This window comes from Marmota marmota, unplaced genomic scaffold (genome assembly GCF_001458135.2).
Source record: "Marmota marmota marmota unplaced genomic scaffold, marMar, whole genome shotgun sequence".
Taxonomy (NCBI): domain Eukaryota; kingdom Metazoa; phylum Chordata; class Mammalia; order Rodentia; family Sciuridae; genus Marmota; species Marmota marmota.
Genome location: NW_025999945.1, coordinates 573,376 through 596,495, shown reverse-complemented (window position 1 = coordinate 596,495; position 23,120 = coordinate 573,376).

Genomic DNA, 23,120 nt, shown 5'->3' with positions numbered 1-23,120 from the left:
TGAGAGGTGGGAGGGAAAGGGAGAGAAAAGGGAAATTGCATGGAAATGGAAGGAGACCCTCAGGGTTATACAAAAGAACATACAAGAGGAAATGAGGGGAAAGGGGAAAATAATACAAGGGGGAGAAATGAAGGTCAGTAGAGGGGGTAGAGAGAGAAGAGGGGAGGGGGGATAGTAGAGGATAGGAAAGGTAGCAGAACTCGACAGTCACTAGTATGGCAATATGTAAATCAATGGATGTGTAATTTGCTTTTATTTGAAGCAAAGTGTGAAAGATGATATATCAAGAACTATGTAATGTTTTGAACAACCAACAATAAAAAAAAAGAGATGGCAGGAAAAAGAGAAACCCATAAAAGAAAAATTAAGGGCTATGGAATGCCAACATATTTTTGCCAGTATGATAACTTGTACTGCCAAATTAATATTTATTTATGTAAGAATGACTACCTCTACAGAAAATTAATACCAAACTATTTGAGCTTCTATCTTGCAGGTATGTTTGTTCTTAAATGGTCCAAGTTCAGGATTAACTGATCCTCTTGATTTCTAACAATAGTTGACTGTTACCCATGTTACCCATTGCTGTTATGGACGTTTAACATAGCTCAAACTAAACCTAGACCTTACTGCTTATAATAGTGATGAGTGCACATAGCTAGACACATTACACATGTATAACTAATAGCAGTTTCAAAATGGAAATAATATAAGTACTTTATTTGTGAAATCCCTTGCTTAAATAAGGAATGACTATGATTCTTGAATTCTAATTTTAGCTTTTTAATAACTGCAAGGATTTTCTTAGCAATGATCAACTCCCTTGGGAATTAAATCTCTCTGACATGGTTTCTGCTGGGCCAAGACTTGTGTCTAGGATCTTGTGTCTCTAACATAGAATGGGTGTGTCATCTCAAGTGTGCACAAGGACTTATGAGCAGCAGAACAGGCAGAAGATAAGGTTTGTTTGTCGATTTTTAACCAACTGAACATAAGATTGGTTTTAGTGTAAGGGAGGAAAAGGTGGGCATATGGAGTATTATTCCAAGTGAGCCATAAAGCAAGAAGTACAAAAGAGATCAGAGACAAAATTGGAAATCAAAGGAAAATGTAAGCATCTACAGTATCTACTCTTCTTCAAAACTTCCTAAAGACTGAGTTTCAATTATCCTCATAAACTATGAGAATCTATTCCTGGATCAAAGGCCCTGGGTTGCAGGATTATAAAAAAGATAAGAGAAATACTAGAAGACCATGTTTGAATGACAACAACATCTGTGAATTGAGGAAATCATTATTTTTCAAAAACCTAAATTCAAGAAGCCATACACTAGTGTCCTACATATTCTTTTTTTAAAGAGGGTGAGAATATTTTTCTCACAATTCTTAGGTTATTCTCTTTCAGCCCTGGTATCTTGGGGCATCCTATACCTATACCTGAAATGCTTTCTTCCTCTTATCCATTTAAATTTTGTCTGTCCTTTGTGGTTTAGCTGAAGATATCTTCACTCCATGAAGCTTTTCCTGACTTTTCTTTATCATGTATTGTTGTTCTATATTATAATTTCATTGAAATAAATTTATCAAATGTCAACTATGAGGCAGACTCAATTGTTGACCAGGGATATAGCAGTGAATAAAACCAAGCCTTCTTTATCATGCTAAAAAAAAAAAAAGAAATAAATATTCACCATCTAAGTCAATTAAATGATCTAATCAGTAAGTGATGCATATGATAATTCACATAATTGTGGACATCATTTCATAATGCATATACATAGCAAATTATCATTTTGTACAAATTGAATATATATAATTTTTCATCACTCAATTATATCTCAATAAAACTAGAAAACTGTTTTTAAAAATTGTAAAATCAGGTGAACAATACTTCCTTTTCCAAATACATTTATTGCCTGTGTAAAACACATATAATGTAAACATACAGTGTGTGTATATATATATATATATATATATATATACACACACACATACACATAACACATAACCACGATTGATCTATTGTGACTGAAGATTATAAATATGTCAGAACATATTTTCATTACTGAGGCTTTACATCTACAAAATAAAATTTTGTAGGTTGGTAAAAACATGTTAAATTCAAATCTATTCTCCTGTTATTTAAAAAATAACAGATCAGCTCACCCAGATAACTCAAAAACCATTTTCCCCAGGTACCCTGCAGTACAAACTAACAATTCCTATTGTATTTCACACTGGGAGATTCTTTGTTACACGCCATTAGGTAAGCTATTTGTTCTCCTTTGAGATTTGATGTAAACATTAGTATACCTATTATTGCAACCATAAGATACATACATGATTCATCAGCTTTTTATCTTTCAAAAAGAACTACATTCTCTTGACTAAGATATTTAGATGTGTTTTGAAAATTTTAAACATACTTATCCGGATAACGGCCATATTTAAAATCTGCAAAAACCATATCACTGTATTTGAAGTGAGAAACAAGAGCCTAAATTATGGCCAGCCACATGCATATGCAAAATGAGAGCAGAGAGTGCATCTTCTGGACTTTTAGAAAAGATCTGAAAAAGAAGAGATACATTTGAAATGGGGACTCAAAAAATTATGCAGAGCCCACCAATTACTACCCACCCATTGGCCATGTGGGGAAAGTGTGTATACCCAGAGAAAATTTTGATTTCAGCAATATAAATGAAACAGGGAGTCTGAAAACTACTAGTTTCTGACATGGGAGGAAACAATACTATTCAGAAACTGAAGTTCTGGGTCAAAGTCCTCAATACCTGCTGGTTTCTCTGCACAACTTCACCTCATCCCTACAACCTGTATGAGTCATTGGAATCCCTCAGGCTCTCTCTCCTGACCTCTCTTCACCTAATGAGGGACTTCAAGGTTTCTAGTTCAGCCTGGATTCTATCTCAGTCCCCAGTGATTGAAGCTGATTCTTTTTCACATATCATGGGAGTAGGGGGACAGGTGCTAAATAGTCTCTCTGTACTCCTTCCCACAAGATTGGAGAACACTGCCTTCTTCTTACCACTATCTCCATATCTCACTCTAATGCTCCTGACTACCATCTGTCTGGGCTCATTTTCTCCTTCTAGTTGTCTCTGTGGCTGATGGAACTCCTGCCACCAGGCTTCCTAGACAACGTTGGCTTTCATCTTTCCCACTGCAGTTGGCTCTTTCCTGACATCTCTTGCTGCAAAATACCATTAATTACCTGGTGGATATGTCTAACCTTGATGCCCAGGATCAATTCAGTTCTTTATTTCACTTGACCCAAGAATTATGCCAAATATATAAACCATTACATCACAGGTAACCCTTCCCAAACTTCAGTAAGATGTATATATTACTCCAGTTTTGACTATGAGAAACTGAGGATCCCTGTTACTCATAATGTGGTCAAAGTATTATTGCTAGATCTGTCCAGCTCACTAAGCCTAACCACTACCCCACACTGCCTGTGGAGATCATAGACTTTGATCCTTTTGAGGCAAAATCATATTCTCCAGACACCGAGCTTATGTTCTGATTTTTCTCCAGCTTCCTAATCAACATGGGGGGTTTGTGACAAAGGACAGATGGAGTCCTCTCCTGTTTCCACAATATGAAATTCTGGTCAAAATACCTATAATAAAATGTCAGAAGAAAGGTGAGTGGCGAGGCTGACAGCTGGAAAGTGGCAGCAGTATCTGCTTTTTTATAATGCCGTGGGGCTTTGCTCGAGGGCTGCAGTTTTGAAATGGCAGCTGTTTCATCTTAATGTGGAAATATCAACTATAAACAGGAGACCCATATCTCAACATGTACCAGTGGTATTCTGGTATTCAGATCAGATCTTTTCCTTGAACGAATATAGATTTACTCTTTTCTGCAAGTAGTCATTGACCCATGGAAAAAATGATAAGTCACTAAGATAAAAAATTGAGCAGCCTCATAGTTTAGTCAAAGACAATGCATTAGAGTTGGTTTTCTCCTATCCCTCTTTAACATGAAATATTCACAACCTCCTTCAAGCCTTTGTTTCATCATTCATAAAATGAGTGATTTCTTGCCGCCTGCCACGCATTTAAGGGAAACAATGGCAGAAATAGTCACAGGTTCTAGAACAGTCTTAGTAAAGAAAAATGACTGTAACAAAAAGCTGTAAGCACATCCTCTGTGTAGAGCAGACTTATTTGAAGAATAAAAATCCTAAGGAAAAATGATATAAATAGTCACATTTGGCACACATATGAAAAAAAAAAAACAGCCTTTATTCATGTGGCCTTCAGTCACAGCAAAGATTAGAGGTTAAAGTTAGCAGATGCTTCCCATGTGCAATTCATTCTTCTGGGTTCTGTTTTCTTGAAGAACCCCCAAGGTTGTTGACACCGTGAAAACTTGCACCTCCTCCCCGTCATGTATCAGGAATGCTATGCACTGGGTCGTCATCTGATGCCACCCTTTAAGGTGTTAACAACTCCAGAAACTGACAGCTTCAAGAAATCCAGAAATAACACCAAAATAGAATTATTAACCAAGAATATAATTTAATAAAAATCATCTTAAATTCTTAGATCCCAAGGCAGATCCAGGAAGAGCCCCTTGCCTCCCCACCACCACACGTATTTTCCCCTTTTACTCTTGTTTCCAATTGGGTTTCAGTTGAAACCCATCCTTGGCCTCATCCCTACAGGACGAGGTGGGTGAGATATAAGGTTATAAGGAGGCTGATTCATAGTGGGATAGGGAGAGGGAGCATGGGAGGAATAGAGGAACTCTAGATAGGGCGGAGGGGTGGGAGGGGGAATGGAGTTAGAAATGATGGTGGAATGTGATGATCATTATTATACAAAGTACATGAAGAATTATTAACCAAGAATATAATTTAATAAAAGTCATCTTAAATTCTTAGATCCCATGGCAGAGCCCCTTGCCTCCCCACCACCACCCTTATTTTCCCCCTTTACTCTTGTTTCCAGTGTACCTTTCTCCTCACATCCTGGCCAACACTTATTGTTGTTTGTCTTCATAATAACTGCCATTCTGACTGGAGTGAGACAGGGGGGTGGGATATTAGGATGGAACCAGTCTACTGAGTGTTGAAGAGAATTAGGATTTGGGGTGCTGAGTTACTGTCAGTGCTACATGAATCCTAAGTAATCTGGACTTGGTGTGACCTTCCGGTGTGAAGGGGTTTTTTTAGTGTGCCTGTCCCACCCTCAGCCTTCAAAGTCCCTCCTTCCTGCAGCACAGAACAGGTCTCCCATCTCTGTCACTGCTGCTGCTGGTTACCTGATGCTGAGCTCAGGATAGGGTCAAGAAAGGGCAGAATTCCCCAGGTGCAGCAGGTGAGCCATTTCCTGTGTTTACCTTTCTCTCCAAAGACAGGAGGGAATGTCCCATTGGTCTCCCTGATCTAGAAAACCTTGCCTATCCACTAAAGTGGTGGATATCAGCCCTGGTGAACTGGACAGACAATTTCCATCCCTCCACCAGCAGCTTCCCGGATGAGCCACCTAGTAAGTACCGAGATTGCTGCCCCTACGCAACCAAGGGGCACCTGGCTTCCCATCTGCCCTGTCCCATCTTTCAAGAAAGTCTGTGGAAAAGAGCTGGTGAGTGACAGCAGATGCCCTGTGTGTCTGGCACCCAGGATTTTTATACTGCCACATCAGTCCACACATGGTCTTTATGATTTAGCTATTTTCTTTCCTTTTTTTTTCTAATTCTTAGTTTAATATTTTTTTAATTTATATGACAGTGGAATGCATTACAATTCTTATTATACATATAGAGCACAGGTTTCATATCTCTGATTGTATACAAACTATATTTACACCAATTCATGTCTTCATACATGTACTTTGGATAATAATGTCCATCACATTCCACCATCATTTCTAACCCTATTCCTCCTCCCTTCCCCTCCGCCCTATCTAGAGTTTGCCTATTCCTCCCATGCTCCCTCTCCCTATTCCACTATGAATCAGCCTCCTTATATCAAAGAAAACATTTGGCATTTGTTTTGGGGGGATTGGCTGACTTCACTTAACATTATCTTCTCTAACTCCATCCCTTTACCTGCAAATGATTTTATTCTCTTATATTGCTGAGTAATATTCCATTGTGTATATATGCCACATTTTTTAATCCATTCATCTATTGAAGGGCATCTAGGTTGGTTCCACAGTTTAGCTATTGTGAATTGTGCTGCTATAAACATTGATGTGGCTATAGACTGAGAAGAGAGAGACCTGGATCGAATGGTGATTCCATTCCCAATTTTCCAAGAAATCTCCATACTGCTTTCCATATTGGCTGCACCAATTTGCAGTCCCACCAGCAATGTAAGAGTGTACCTTTTCCCCCACATCCTCACCAACACTTATTGTTGTTTGTCTTCATAATAGCTGCCATTCTGACTGGAGTGAGATGAAATCTTAGAGTGGTTTTTGATTTGCATTTCTCTATAGCTATTTTCTCTCTACACAGTTTTGTGGTAGACTCTTCCTACCATGCACTGCCCAGAGTGAAAGAATTTGTTTGTCTGTCTTTCCTTGGAAGGACTTTGTAACTAGGAATTCAGTCCACCTAGTTGCTATGGGACCTCAGCTCATGGATGGACTCAGGAAAAGCTAGAACTTGTGAAAGCATATGGCTTTTCTTTTCCTTTAGGTCTTTTTCTTTAGGCCTGTGGTCTTGCCAGTTTCTACATCCTGTAGTGAAGGAGAACTCCTCATCTTTTTTTTTTCATGTAAATTTTAAGTTAACCCTCCTTCCACCAGGTTTAAAAAAAGAAAAAAAAATAATTCCCCTTCTCTTCCTCCAGGAGCAGAACTTCCATAAGAACCAAAGACCCACAATTTTGTGCCTCAAGGCAGGACTCCTCTAGTCTTTGAGTACTTTCCTATTTATATTTCTCAAAGCTTCACAGGTAATGGCTGAAAATTGTTACAAGGAACATTTTCTACAGCTTGTTTTACAGAATTCTATTTCCTATGCATTGTTATACTGTCTTACTCTTATTTTTATGGGAAACACTAATAATTCAATATATGGATAAAATGTGTAACGGCCAAATTAGGATAATTATCATTTCCATACCTTTATTTCTTTATGTTTGAGGACTTCAAACTCTTCTCTTCTAGTTCTTCATAAAATACAAAATAGGCATTTTAATAGGTAAACAATAGCCATTCTACTGTGCTACTGTGCTGTGGTACACAGGAATTTATTATCCTAACTGGATATTGAATGGATGTTACTTTTTTTTTTTTTTTTTTTTTTTTTTTTTGGCGGGAGGGACCAGGAATTGAACCCAGAAGTGCTTAACTACTGAGCCACATCCCCAGCCCTTTTTAATTTTTATTTTGAGACAGGGTCTCAAATTTTCAATGCCTTGTGTATTCTTTGCAGATAAGAAGAAATCTGCTGCAAGATGCTAATGTGTAAGTCTTTGTGCATATGCACAAGCATAAAATAGATCAGGAGAGTCTTAGTGGAATTGGTGTATATGGCATATGCTTTTTAAAAGGTTAATTCAAATTCACACTTTGCAATCCAACAAAAATTATACCACCTTACATTTACAAATAGTACATTAATATTCCCATTTTCTTATACATTCTTAATAACTTCATATTAACTAATATTCTATTAATATTTGCCAATTTTATGGGAAAAAATATAATGTCTGTCTCATGGCTCTCATTTGCAAATTGACAATGTGTGTGTGTGTGTGTGTGTGTGTTTCAGAAGTACTTAGTCTTCATTCATTTTTCTAGTAGGTTCATTTATCAGAAAAAATTTCTTTATACTTTAAAGACATTGGGTATTTTTCTGTGAATAACAATTTTCTACTTAGTTTTCTATGTGTCTTCTAACATTGTTCATGAGGTTCATTCTTGCTTATAAATGTTAATATGAATGTAGTCAATTTAGCAATCTTTTTTTGTGCTTTTCAATTTTCCAAGACCTATTTCTACTTTAAATTATATTTCAATAATCACTAAACTGTTATACGTTATAAAAGTAAATTCTATACAACTATCAAAAAGTCTATATATACTATCAAAGAGATATATTAATATGTTAAGTTAAAAAAGTCACATATTATTTCATTGAATGTACACTGCATAAAGTTGGCATTGTTATTTTCCCAATTTGGGAAGTAAGTAAACTCAGTTACACAGAGGTTGAGTATCTTTTAACTTACTTAAAGTCTAATAGCAAGTGGAAGAACTAGGATTTTCTCCTGGATAACTGACTCCAAAGTCCAAGTTATTAACCTAACTATTTGGGTTTATATTAGTCTATTTATTTACTGCTATAACAAAATACCTGAGACAGCCTAAAAGAGAAAAGATTTATTTATCAAACAGGTTTGTGGAAGCAAACAAACAGCATAGTACCCTGAAGGCCCCATAGCAGATGGTAAAATGGAGAAATGTGGGGCAGAAAAGTCACATTTTGAACAGGAAACCAGATTGAGGGGGTCTCAATTTGAGACCCCCCTCCAGAACTACCAAGGGAGTCCCACAAGAACTACCTTAAGCCCCCTTGAGGGCAACACCCTCAGTTGATCTAAAGACATTTCACTAAACCCTGCCTCATAAAGGTTCCACACCACCTCCCAAGACTACCCTCCTGGGGGCCGGCCTCCCAACACATCAACGTTTAGTGTCACAGCAGCCAAACCATAGCAGGGTCTGTGTGGGCAATACAAAGAGCCTGGCGTGGAGCTTCCCAGCGGTTTTCTATTTTCAGTGAAATGTGGCAACCGGGAAAACACTGAGGTCTTCTAACAACAGCTTGATCAGATCTCCTTTGGGAGTTGGTTTGTTGGTGTTTTTGATCCTCCACTCTCAGAATGAGCCCATATTGATTTTATGATAATATATATTTTTAAATCTATCAGGCCTTAGAGAAAGATCAATTTGTTACTCTAAAAGTTTAGCATTAAATATTCTCCCAAACTCCTTTGAACCCAAAAACTAATTTTGAAGAACATTTTGAAGAAATAGTGTTCTTTTAAGAATAGTTTTTGGGCCAGGGAGAGTAAGAAAGAGGAAAAGATAGGGGAAGCTGATCAAAGTACTAAGTTACAGTTAGGAGAAATAAGTGCACCTTAGGGTGACTATAGAGAACGATAATGTGCAGCTTATTCCAGAAAAGTTAAAAGAAAGGATTCTGAATGTTTTCACAATGAAGAGATGATAAGTGTTTGAAGAGATTGGTAAGTTTCCCGTATTTGAACACTACACAATGTGTACATAAATGGAAACATCATTTTCTACCCCATAAATACATGGAATTTTTGTGAATTGATTTAAAATTAAAAAAAAAAGAATTTGGGGCAGAGGACTAAAATAGTAGAATTTTTTTTTTCTTTCCCTCTTTCCTTTCGTTTGCCAATGTCTATGTTACTACTTCCTCTATTAGTACTGCTGACTTTATTATTTGGTGAGAATGTAATGTATGTTTTCATTAATATTTTAACCTTGGTCCTCTTCAGTTACTTGTACAAAGCAAAAGATTTTGTTGATTCAATTTACTTTTTTTAAGTGAATTAAGTGATTAACTTGCTTTTCCTAACATTTCTATTCAAGCAGTTAAGAGTCTCCACGCTTCATTACCAAGCCCTGAGTTATGTTGGTGGCAGAAGGGCCCATTTCCCCTGATCTGGCATTCTGTGTTAGTTATTAATGTACATCCCTGTGAGATAAGGCCTTCTCTTCTTTCTGAATATCCCTGCTCAGTCCCCTCCCCCCAAAAAAAATCTCAGATACATTAACTACAACCAAAGTGTTTGTGCCAACAAAATCCAGAGTACAGGTTAATCATTGGGGGGAGTCCCTTTTCCTGGTCAATCTGAACATCTATTAAAAAATCAGTTCATGCAAGCCCAGGCTTTTGAGGGTTTTTAAATTTTTTTTAATATAAAAGGCTTATTCATTTGCATTGATTTGACTCCACTTAATTAGACTCAGTTCAAGGTCACTAGGTACAGAGATATGTTTCTACAGAAGCATTCGCATTTTCACCTACCATTCATTTCATTTCGTTTTTGATCCCTTTTTCTTTTTTTCCTTCTTTGTTTTTTAATTTTTGAAATTAGCAATTGCTGCATGCCTCTGGATTGAAGATAATTCATAGCAGTGCTAGTGATTTCAAGAATAAGCACTATTTAAAAATCTGTAACCATTCACTTCTCCATCTAATAATTATTAGAACCCACTATTTGTGAAGTCTTAAGAATTTTTCACAAATAATAAATAAAAAAATCTCTTCTCGGAACAAGCATTAAAACCTAGTAGGGAGGACAATAAAGAAATTGCAAGTTAAATATTCCTTATCTGGAATATGTAGGAACAGAAGTACTTCAGAAGTATTTACTGAATTTTGGAATATTTGCATACACATAATGAGATATCTCAGGGATGGGACCCTAAGTCTAAATACAGAAATCATCTATGTTTCACAGACACCTTATACATGTATTCTGGAGGTAATTTCATACAGTATTTTTAGTGTGTCTACATATTGACCGCAACCCATCACACCAGGTCAGATGTGGAATTTTCTATTTTGTGACATCCTGTCAGTGCTTAAGAAGTATTGGATATTGGAGCATTTTGAATTTGGGATTTTTTTATTACTGATTTTCAAACTGTTCTGCCATGTAGGACAACTGGTGTTCTAATGGAGGTAATTACCAAAGACCATGCAGCCACAAGAAACAGAAGGGAGTCTGGAAAACTTTCTTCCCATAAACTGCACATTCCATGACTGGGAACCCACCAAAACATCTTCCACTTGACAGGCAAGCAGGTGCATGAGGTTGTTCCCATCCACAATTTTAATCTTCTCTGTTCATTCAGATCCAGATTCAGTTTTACTGTGTTTTTTTCTGCTAGGTCCTGTATTGTATTCACAGAACTGAGTATTTCAAATTATTTAAACTTAAGGACTTTGAGGAAGGGGTTACTCTAATTTCATACTCCTGTTAGTTTCCACAAACCCACATGGCAGATAAAAGTAAGATTCCTCAAGGGTATCATGATTGTGCACTATACTACTGTGACTTAATATTTTGTAGGAATGTCCTTGGGTTTCAGGCTGGGAGAACATAAAAATTATAGATGAAAAATATCCCAAGGGCCAGTATCCTCTGTACTCCAATCTCAAAAAGTGCATATACTTCTCAAATAGCATACATATTTCCTTTTATTTATATGTCAGTAAAATTCTTTGCCTATTTATTCAATGTTGTGGCCTAGTTATATTTCAGAGATAAGTCAATTTCCCAAATGATAATAAAAGTTTAATTACTAATTAGAATTTATATCAATAGGGTTCTTCATTACCTTAATTTATCTTAGTTTTTAATATCAAAATCTCAACCATAATCCCTTTTGGGAACTAGGCCTCAGCAGACATAGCTAGCAACAAAGGGCTCACCTATACTTTTTATTAACTGTTCTACTTCTGCTTTCTTTTATATTTATTCTGTTTTTTTTAAATCCTGAAACTGCCATACAAATTTGTCTGGCATAAATAAATAATGTAGTCAGTATTCAAATAACTTAATAAAGATATCACAAGATAAATGAAACAATGAAAATCACTACTGCATACTAAAAGATTTATTAGTCACTTAGCAAAATGATCCACACTAAAGTCATTTAACAGGTGTCCTGATTATCTTGGCACTTGTCCCACATTAAAACAAGACCAGAAAGAAGCTAAAGTCTAATATAATTGGCTAGAGTTCAATAATAATAATTTGTATGATTTATTGAATAGACCTTTATGCTGTATTTGTTATCTGTTACTACAAAACAAACAGCCGTAAGGCATTGCAACTTTTAACAACAGGCAGTTATTACCTCATAGTTTCTGTAGATCTGAAATTCAGGAGCAGCTTAATTCTGGCTCAGGGTCTCTCATAAGGTCAGACTCAGAGTGTCAGCTGAGAAGGCAGTCATTTGAAAGCTTGATTGAAGCCAGAGGCTCCATTTTAAGATGGCACACTGACATGGTTATTGGCTGGAGATGTCAGTTCCCACCTATGGGCCTCTCCATAAGGGTTGTTGAGTGTCCACTGCCTTCTTCCTAGGTCATCCAAGAAAGTAAGATGGAAGACACTATGTCTTTTATTATCTAGTCTCATGAGCCTCACCCTGTCATATTTATAGTATCTTAGAGTTTGTACCCGTCAGCCCTATTGACTGTGAGAGGGGACTACATAAGGACAGGAATAAGAGATGAAGCTCATTTGGGCCACCATGAGACTGAATACCACACATACCTAACTCTTCACAGGAATACTTCTTTTCAATCCCATCATATCCCCATGGGATAACATAATTACTACTATCATAGTCATTGACATATGTGGTAGTTTTAGACTACCACATATTAAAGCCACTATAGAAAGGCTTTAATAATGAGCCCAAATCTGACAGACAGCATGTGTTGGAATAAATTAACAAGGTTTCTTTGAGCACTTAACTATGGACTTTAAACCTTGAAGGATACAAACCTAGAAAGACATTAATAAGTATTACTGATGAAAAGCTGCAAACTGTTCTTTCGGGTTGCAGAGCTATGAAATCTGTGCCTTACCAAAGCTTCCCTGGAGGAGAGCAGCAGTGCAAGTGCAGGTGAGTGCAGCCTCCACACGGATGTGAAGGAGAGTGTGCAATCCCTGTCAGTGGAAGAGAACCCTTCTGTGTCCTGCCCATATCCTGCAAGAACAGCCCCATCCCCTTGAAATCCAGTCCCACCAGCTTTAGCCACTGACTTCTTCCCTAGGTAGAACCACATTTCAGGAAACAATGCTCAAGAAAATGGGCTTAAGTGTTCCTGATCCATAAAGAAGAATCTGGAAATTAATGCCTCAAGACATGGTTTACAAATCTCTCTCTTTCTGGGGCAATATTGGTGACACAAACCTGAGGATGAGATTTTGCTCATTGTCTCAGCCAAGGTCCTTCTCTGAAACAGTCAGCCAGCCATTAAAGTACCCTATTCCACTTTAATAAAAACAACTCTAGAACTACTTGTTCACCTTTAAATATATTGAGACTGTGCCTTCAAAATAATGCTTCTGTCTTCACAGAGCAATAGAGCCCCCAACTGGAGAGTAATGACCATAATGAGGAATTGTACAAGGAAGAACTTTCCATCCTAAGACCAAGACAGCATCCTCCCAAGAGCATTTCCCCCCTTATTTGAGCTTATTAAAGAAATTTTACTTTTACCTCCAGCAACAAATCCAACTTTACTTTGAAACCTAATCTCTGCCATTTTATAAATAATAACCAAATGAGTAATACAAATGCAAATTAAACTGCAGTGAAGGACTGGTGGCTGGAGGGGAAGAAATCCTTAGAGAATTGGTTTGTCTCCTAGGTAATGAAGATGACAGACTGGTGTACATATTAGTTGTTCTCTCCAAAGCCATAGGGAAAGAAATGATGAGAAGAGAGGGCACAGCTGTGGAATGTATCCCAAAACCCATTTATTTGGGTTCCCAAGATTATTCCCAAGCTTTCTCACAATAATGTTTGATTACTCCAGTAACTGATGACTGTTTTTGTTTGTATTTCCCACAATGCAGCTACTGTGTGCATGCTCAGCTCTGGACTGCTGAAAATCTTTAATGCTCAACTGCTACTTTCCATAAGAATGAAGCTAAAGTCCCAGGGATCGCCTCCTGGAAAACAAGGTTTTCAGCAGCAATCCAATATCTTCACAGCACTGGCCTCTCCACACAATTCTTTTTACAGCTCAGAGAGGCAGTTCTGGGGTTCCTGGAATGGAATTAGAGGATGAGCTACACGCTGTGCTTTAAGGACACAAAAGCAGCCAGGATCCTCACTCAGTCCCCTGTGCATGTACCTAGATGGAGAGAAAGCACTGATCATCTGGATACCTCTGATCCTCGTAGGGGGCCAAACTGGGTTTCCCCAGCTATCCATGAGGTTAAGCAAAGTTCAAAAGTAAAGTTGCACTTAATACACTCTGGCTTTCACCACCACCCCCCCCCAAAAAAACATCTGTTTAAGAGTAATAGATCATTTACAGAATATGTTGGAAAGAAAAAAATAAACATAAATATAGAGCAGCTTGTGACTATTAAAAACAATGTCAAAAATCATGAAGCATATCCTACTGCCTATGGAGACGGAGGTTCCCATGCCCAAACCACCTCCACTTACCTGCACCCTACTAGATGCTTTGCTCACTTCAACTTAGCAAGGACAGGAATGGCTTGGGCATGGTTGACCCTCTCCTTTCTTCCTACCTCTTCCCCTCCCCCAATCTGAGTGACTTTCAGGGTAACTTTTGCATATTAAAATTCCCGAGGCCTTGAAGGTCCACAAAATGCCTTTCTTTCTCACCCTGCTAGTTTAAGTGGATGTACAACACTAATTCAATTTTCTTTTCCTCAGCGACTAAAGATATTTCTTCATTATCCTCTTTTATCTCATGTTACTGGCAAGAAGTCCAATGCCCTATAGGTCTCAAAATTTGATAAATTTAATTACATAAAAAACTGAAACAAAAAAATTAATGGGAAGTTTGATATTGCTTTATATTTTACAGTTTTTTTTAAGTGTCTGGCTTAATAAAAGACAGCTGTTTCTGTATCCCATCTGTTGCAATATCACCTATCATGTAGCCTGTGGAAAATTCCACTGAACCCTCATGACATAAATGACAGTGAAAAGGCAAATACTATCTTCCTATTGTCCTAATATTAGTATTAGAGTTTGTTTTAATATTTATACTAAGATACTAATTTTTTACCTATATACCCCCTAAAATAGTCTTGAGGAACCCCAGGGTTCCTTAGATCATACTTTAAGAACTACTGGTATAAAGAGGTTCTAAAAAGAGAGAGGCAATTTTAAGTGAGCTAGTGAACGGACTATTCACAGAAAAAGGAAACAGCCCTTACAAATATAAAATGCTCAAGCCTGCTCATGTTAAAAGAAAAACAAATTAAAATTATGCAAAGATTCCATTCACCAAAACAGCAGGGGTGGTGTCCAAAGTTTGTCCATCAACTTTGTTGGCAAGACTGTGGAAAAACCCAGGTAGGACTTTAGCAATCAGATTATGGGTTCTAAGCACCATTTACTTCTGAAGGAAACTAAGAATCCTCAAGATATAGCTGATTTCCCATCTGGAGAAATGTGCCAAATTAGTCTAGAATTTGATGTCATACTTGATAATAATGCTGCTGTCAGAGACTACTGGAATCATCTCAAAAGGATTCAAGAGCCAAAAGAGACAATGAAGTTCCCCACTTTCAACAACAATAAAAACAATAACCAATGTGGATTAAAATACTAGAGAAAGACTTTTAACATATGTAATATTGGGGCTGGAGTTGTGGCTCAGTGTTAGAGTGCTCGCCTAGCACATGCGAGGCGCTGGGGTTGAACCTCAGCACCACATAAAAATAAATAAATAAATTAAATAAAGGTATTGTTTTCAACTACAACTAAAAAATAAATTTTTTTTAAAAAAAACATATATAATGTTATACATTATAATGTAAAAATAATAATAATAGGTCAACACTGAAGGATGATAGCAACCATACCTATTACAGTTTAGATATGAGGTGTCTCCCAAAAGTTAATGTGTGAGGCAATGAAAAAAAGTTTAGAGGTCAAATGATTGGGTTATGAGAGCCCTAACCTAATCAGTGAATGCTTCACTGATAAGAATTAACTGGGAGGTAACTGTAGACAGATAAGGTGTGGCTGGAAAAGATGGATACTCTTTGGGTTTATATTTTGTCCATGGTGAGCAAGAGTCAGTCCCTAACTGTACCCCCTGCACCCTCCATCTCTCCCATTCCCTCCATCCCCCCACCCCCCACTCCTGGTGCTATGCTCTGAACTCTGTTCCTCTGACACCTTCATCCACCATGATGTTCTGCCTCATTTCCTCAGGAACCCATGAGCCTCAAAATTAACTTTCCTCCTTTAATTGCTCTTGTCATGTTTTGTGGTCACAGCAGCAAAAATGCTAATTAAAAACAACATTCATCATTTGAAAACTAATAAAGGCAAAACTGAAGCATTATCCTGCCTTTCCTATAAGCCCTATACCAATGGATCAGCAAGTAGCAGATGAAGGGAACTTTATAGAAGTTTTTCAGCTAATAAACCAAGGAATGATAAAATCCCACCATTGTGCAACCCCTATGGAATTAGTCAATTAGGTATTGATTATCAATGACTATTCATATGACAAAATAAAAACAGATAGTATGTATCTCCTATGGAAGATGATGACCATACCTGTGAAATATTCTTGGAAAAAAAACAAATAAGCTGAATCAGAGAAAGCCTCTAAATATGATTACCTATCTTCCAAGTTGGCAGGAAATATTTATCTCTTAGAGTTAGGAGTTACAAAGCTTATGTGACATTTTCCAACGGTTCATGCACCATAAATCCATAGATCCCAGGCTTGCATACCATAAACAACCCCAGAAAATCAGACATTCTGATAAACTCTCCTACCAACAAATACCTTTAGTTGTTTATCAGGAAGTCTGTTATTAGCATATTTATAAGGAGACATGACTGCATTTGCCTGTCTCCCTGTTTCCCAGGGAAGTCCCTGAGAAAGGGCAGGACCACAGACCTGCTGTTTAACCATTTGCTTTCCTCATGTCCTCCCAGACAAAAAGACATATCAAAGTTGCAAATAAATGCTGATGTACTTGAAAGGTCACAAGTATGAAGCCAAAAATTACCTACATGAGAATTTCATGTACGCTGGAGATAATAACTCAAAAATCAACAGAGAAACAATGGGGTTTTTTTCATAATAGTATCAAGAAAATGGAGTCACTGTGGTCACTGTACTCACCAATGATCCTTTCTCTCTCCTGGTATTCATGCCACTTTTCCCACACCATCATGGTTTGTCAATGTAGCAAATAGCATATGGCAGAAGTGATAGCTTATCACTTCCAAGGTTTTGTTATAAAAGGCTGTGACTTTCATCTTGGGTCATGAGACTCATTTTGAGAGAATGAGGAAGGGAAAGAGGAACATAGATATAGACACAAATAATCTCCTTGTTTTCATGAGCTTTTTTATCACTGTGACCACAAGACCTGACAAGAACAACATAGATGAGGGAGAGTTTATTTGGGTTCATGGTTTCAGGGGTCTCAATCCATAGATGGCAGATTCCAGAACTGGGGGGGAAAGGTAAGGCAGAATATCATGGCAGAAGGGCATGGTGGAGAAAAGCAGCTAAGGCCTGCCATCAGGAAGCAGAGAGAACTCTGCTCAGCAGGGACAAAAATATAAAGGAACACCTGCAATTACCCACCTCCTCCAGCCACTCCCTACCTGCCAATGGGTTACCACATAGTCTATATCAATGGATTAATTCACTGATTAGGGTAAGGCTCCCTTAACCTAATCATTTTACCTCTGAACCTTCTTGCATTGTCTTACACATGAGCTTTGGTGGGACACTTCATATCTAGACCATAACAATTCCCTTTATCCCATGTTATCCTCTTTATCTCCTGTTGTGAGCAGGCATGCAGAGAGATCCACTAAGGAAGGAACTGACGCCTCTGGCTAAAAGTTGGTGAGGAATGGAGGCCTGCCAACAGCCGAGTGAGCTCGGAACTAGATTTTACAGTCTGTTAAGCCTTGAGATGATTGCAACCCTGACCCACAGCTTATTTGCAACTTTATGAAAGACTCTGAGAAAGAATTATCTAGATAAGCTGCTTTCAGATTCCTGACTTAAAGAGTGTTCATTATCTTCACCTACTAAGATTGGGGATAAATTTAATGCAGCAATTAATTACTCAGCATTAAAACAGAATAAAATCATAGCATTTGCAGGTAAATGAATGGAGTTGGAGAATATAATGTTAAGTGAAGTAAGCCAATCCCCAAAAACCATATGCTGAATGTTTTCTCTGATATAAGGATGCTGATTCATAATGGGGATGTGGGAGGAGCATGGGAGGAATAGACAAACTTTAAATAGGGCAAAGGGGAGGGAGAGGAAGAGAGGGGACGGGGGTAGAAAAGTCAGTGGAATGAGATGGACATCATTACCCTAAGTACATGTATGAAGACACAAATGGTGTGACTCTATTTTGTGTACAACCAGAGACATGAAAAACTGTGTTCTATATGTATAATATGGATTGAATAATATTTTGCTGTCATATATAACACATTACAATAAATAAAATTTTTTAAAAATACAGTTTGGTACCAAAATTGGGATGTGCTATAACAAAAACCCAAAATGTGGCAGAGGAAGACAGAAGGAAATGGATGGATGAAGGACTTTAAAGAGAATATCAGTGAAAGTCTAAATTGCCTTGATCAGACTGTTTGCAGAATTTTTTATTTTAAGAAGGCTACCTATGGGGTTTTAAAAGAAAATGAGAGAAATCTTATTGGAAATTGGAGGAAAGGAGATCCTTGTTATATAATGATAGAATCAGTCATCAAAAGTAATGTGGATGGTGGAAAATGTTCCTAGTGACCTGGATAATCTAGCAAAGAAGATTTCCAGCCAGACTGGTGAAAATGTCACATGAATGCTATTAGAGTAAAATACAAGAGAAGAGTGATTAGATCAGGAAGTACTTTCATACAAAAAGAATCAGAGCCTCTAAGTCTTGAAAACTTCCAAGCTCTTCAGATTGCAAATAATATTAAAATTAATTTTTCTGAGTAAAGATCAAACCTTAGACACTCTCAAGAAAGTATGCTCCAAATAGGAAGCTGAGGATGTGAGCATAAAATCCTTTGTTCAAATTTCAGAAAAGTCAGAGGTGATACCTCAGAGTGAATATCTCAAGGCATAAGGATGTCCATTAAAATATCAACTATGATACCAATGTTAGAAGCACCCTAGATACCAACACTAGAATAATGAATAACTAAAATATAGTATAGATATTGGGTAGAAGATGATAGAATGTAGCAGTCAGTAGAGATTTACCAGCTACTGCATTATTAAATCTTTTTCTTAAAAATAGGGTTGAGTAAATCAATGAGACAATATGAGTTCTGTAGTACAGGACCACTTGTGTAAATTTAAAAGACACACTGGCAGACAGAACTCCACTTTTCACTGACTTCACTGCAACTACAGGTATGAAATGCTCCACAACAGGTACCTGTGAAAGGTATCACATAGGACGGAGCCACAGCACTTGCATAGCCTCCATGAGCCCTGGGTTTGATTTCCAACACTGCAAAAATAAATAAATAAATAAATAATGAAATGAATATAAACATGAGCAATGAAGGAAAAAAGATAAAATAATTCGTGTGAATGAGTTATCATCAACTGAAGTATAAGATCATTTCAACTCTCCACTCAGAGGAAAACAAGTATAGAGAAGAAAAAAAATAAACTAATCAAAAGACAAAAGGAGAAAAGAGAGAGCAGGGAGAAAGGGAAAAAAAGGCAGGAAAGATGAGTTAGCTTTGAAGTGTGTAGAACTTTCAGCTGAAGAACTCTGGGGATCACTAGGAACCCTTAGGCGCTATAGACTCTGGCTAACCTCTTCCCTATTCGACTCTATATGCTGACTTTCTAATCTGCTGCACCATGACATAGTATCAGGAATTACAAATATGTCAAGCTGAAGAAAAGGTCAAACTTGATGGTGGTGATTGTTTCCCTAGCTCATGGATGGAAGGAAAGGGTGGTATAAGAGGTCTGAGGTACTTCTCTAGCAGGGGAAAAGACTCAAGTTGGTAGGAATAGGAATGTCTTGAGACCCTGGGAAATTGAGCAATTTGGGGTCTCTGCCTTCCGAATCTCTTTTCAAAGCATCAGATTCTCTTTCAAAATAGGTTTGAGGGCATTTCAAAAGCTACTAATTAGGTAAGATTCATGTCACATTCTGAAATTGTGTTTCATTAATGCAATATAAAAATGCTGCTATTAGCCACATTTATGTCTTATTAACAGTATAAAAGCATTAAGGTGACTTGCTTGGGCAGCCAGTGGTACTGCTAGCCTTTTTGTTGCCCATATTAATTACAAAGCCATCCTTGAAAGGGCAGCATGATAAGGTTGGCTGAAGATGAATAGAAATATGAGACTATGTTTTTCTGTGTCTCTCAGCCCTTTCTCCAGTGAAACCTGGATGATGCTTGGGTAAATGATATTCAAGAGTCACCATTTCTAAGACCCTTAATGAGACCATTAAAACCAGGAAGAGAGAAACCATTGTGTGTTATAAAAAGCAGGCCAGGAGAAATGGCTCATGCCCAAGGAAAAATCAAATACTCATTGCTTACTCAGGAAGCCAGGTGTGAGGAAAGAATTCAGTATCCATGTGGACTCTTAAACCTTAAAATAATATAGAGGGGGAAATTCATAGAATTGAAAATAAAGAGGAGACTAACAGATGCTAGGCTGGGGAAAGACAGTGGGTAAGAGTGACAGTCTTAGCCTATGAATAATGAAAATACCACTAGATTGAAATATCAGGAGAGACGTAAATAGGGTCACCCAAGGCTTCTTTCTTGCACATGTGTTAATTGTGCTAATTTTTATTGTTCATGAAGCTTTTCCATTAGTGTGTATCAGAAAAATTTAAGTTTTTTAATAGTGACTGTCTTTGTATTGCACTTTTATGTATCTATAGGGACATACCCGTGCATTTAGAGGAATGAACATAAAACTGAGCAAGGATCATCTTGATAGCTTTTCCAGGAGAGGAACCATGCCGTTGCAGGGCAGATAATAATGCACATTCATCTAAGTTCTATTCTTCAAAGTGAAAGTCAACCATCACAAAAAGGCAACATCTTGATTAAAGATACAATTACATCTTTCCAATTTCTCTATTCATCCAAAAATGCTGAGATTCTAGGAGCTTAGAGGGAGTGTCCAGAGGAAATTTCTTACCTACATTTTTGTAGACTGGAATTCAGATGGCCATGCCCTATTATGATAAGTAAATTATAGAAACTCAATATTACAATAAGCACAAATGATAAATCTGTCCTTTAGAAAACCAAAATCATATTACAGTGAAATACATTATTTGCTTTTCTTAAAAAAAAAAAAAAAAAAAAAAACTAGCGTTAGTCCTTCCTAAAAGAGTTACAATTTCTTGACCATCTATATAAGGAGAGGAGAAAAATCACAAGAGTAAATGGGATGGATAACAGTAGGGCCATTTAGTTTAGAAACTGAAAGCAAGAGGTCAGTGAAGGATACTCCATGACCATAGACAGATGGCAAACTTTCCTCACTGCCAGAGAAGCTAGGCATCCCTGAAAGCCCTCCAGTGGACTCTCTGCCTCAGAGTTTACCAGGAGGAAGGGGTGAGCAGATGTGTTAACAATGTGCATTCCCCATGGGTGGCAGGGACAAAACACTTCAGGAGTCAGGATCACAGCACCAGAGGTGATTAAGAAATTTATTGTGAGCAGATGGATATACCAGTGACTGCAAAGGGCAGGGGAGCAGATTTTACAGAACTGAGGAAGAAGACTATCATGATCTGAGGCCCTGATCCTATATGCATGCAGGTTCCAAAACCTGACCTGTTTAGCCCTTAATAAAATATACCACCATATCCAGAGTAGAGGATAAAGGATGGATTTCTTGTCCCTTGAAACTGCAATTTACTTATTTTATGAAAACCTCAGCTTTCTCCTCTGCAGAATAGTAATACCCTCGGACCATGCCTATGGTTATGTAGAAAGAACTTAACCCAGTGTCTAGTGCATAATGGGATTTCCTTGAATCGTATCTAATTTTCTTGTTATTATTGCCATCATCAGCCCTTGTACTTATGTGTGGATGTTCCTAGAAAATGCTGGACAGAGCTTTTAGAGATCACTACTTGGGATCAGTGGTCACATTACTTGTATTTGCCATTTGAAAAATGCACTTTTTAAAAAATGCACTTCACAGTATTTTGACAGGATTTTTAATATTTGGGGACATCCCATTATATTTGAGATGATCTTAAAGAAGAAAAAAAATTACCAAAACTCAGGCTAAGAGAAAAGGACAGTCTGAAAAATATCTAAAGGAGAAATAAACTGTGAAAGTGACTAACATACCCCAAATTTTCAAAATTTGCCTATTGGTCTAGTGAACCACTATAAAATAAAAGCCATGCAATGGCAAGGATAGGATGTGGAGAAAAAGATACACTCATACATTACCAGTGGGCCTTCAAATTGGTGCAACCTCTCTGGAAAGCAGTGTGGAGATTCCTCAGAAAACTTGGAATGGAAACACCATTTGACCCAATTATCCCACTCCTGAGTATATATCCAATGGATTTGAAATTAGCATATTAGAGTGACAAAACCACATCAATGTTTATAACAGCTCAATTCACAATAATTAGGCCATGGAACCAACCTCAGTGCCCCCCAACAGAGGAATGGATAAAGAAAATGTGGCGTATTTACACAAAAGAGTATTATTCAACCATAAAGAAGAATGACTTTATAACATTTGCCAGCAAATTGGCAGATCGGAGACTATTATGCTAATTGAAATAAGCCAGTCCCCAAAAGCCGAAGGTCAAATGTTTTCTCTAATATGTAGCAGCTAACCCACAATAAGGGAGGCAGGTGGTGAGGGGAAGAATAAAAGTTCAGTAGATATGACCATGAGGAATGAAGGGAAAAGAGGGGAAATAAGCAAAGGAAAGACAGTGGAATGAATCTGACATAATTTTGCCATGTACATATATAAAACAACACAGTAAATCCCACTACCATTTACATGCAGAAGAATGGGATCCTAACTAGAATAAGATGTATTCCATGATTGTATAATTATATCAAAATAGATTTTGCTGTCACATACAACTAAAAATAACTAATTTTTTTAAAAAAGAAATAAACTTCCTTCTTGCTTTAAAAAAAAAAAAAACATACAGAGCTCCTCTAAGTAGCTTTTCTCTTGACATGTCTGTGTGGGACTTATCTTCTGTGTACAAGAGAGGGTTTAGGATGCCACATGCATTTTGAGTCTCTGCAAGCCCATATGGAAAGGGGAGAGAGAGAGAGAGAGAGAGAGAGAGAGAGAGAGAGAGAGAGAGAGAGAGA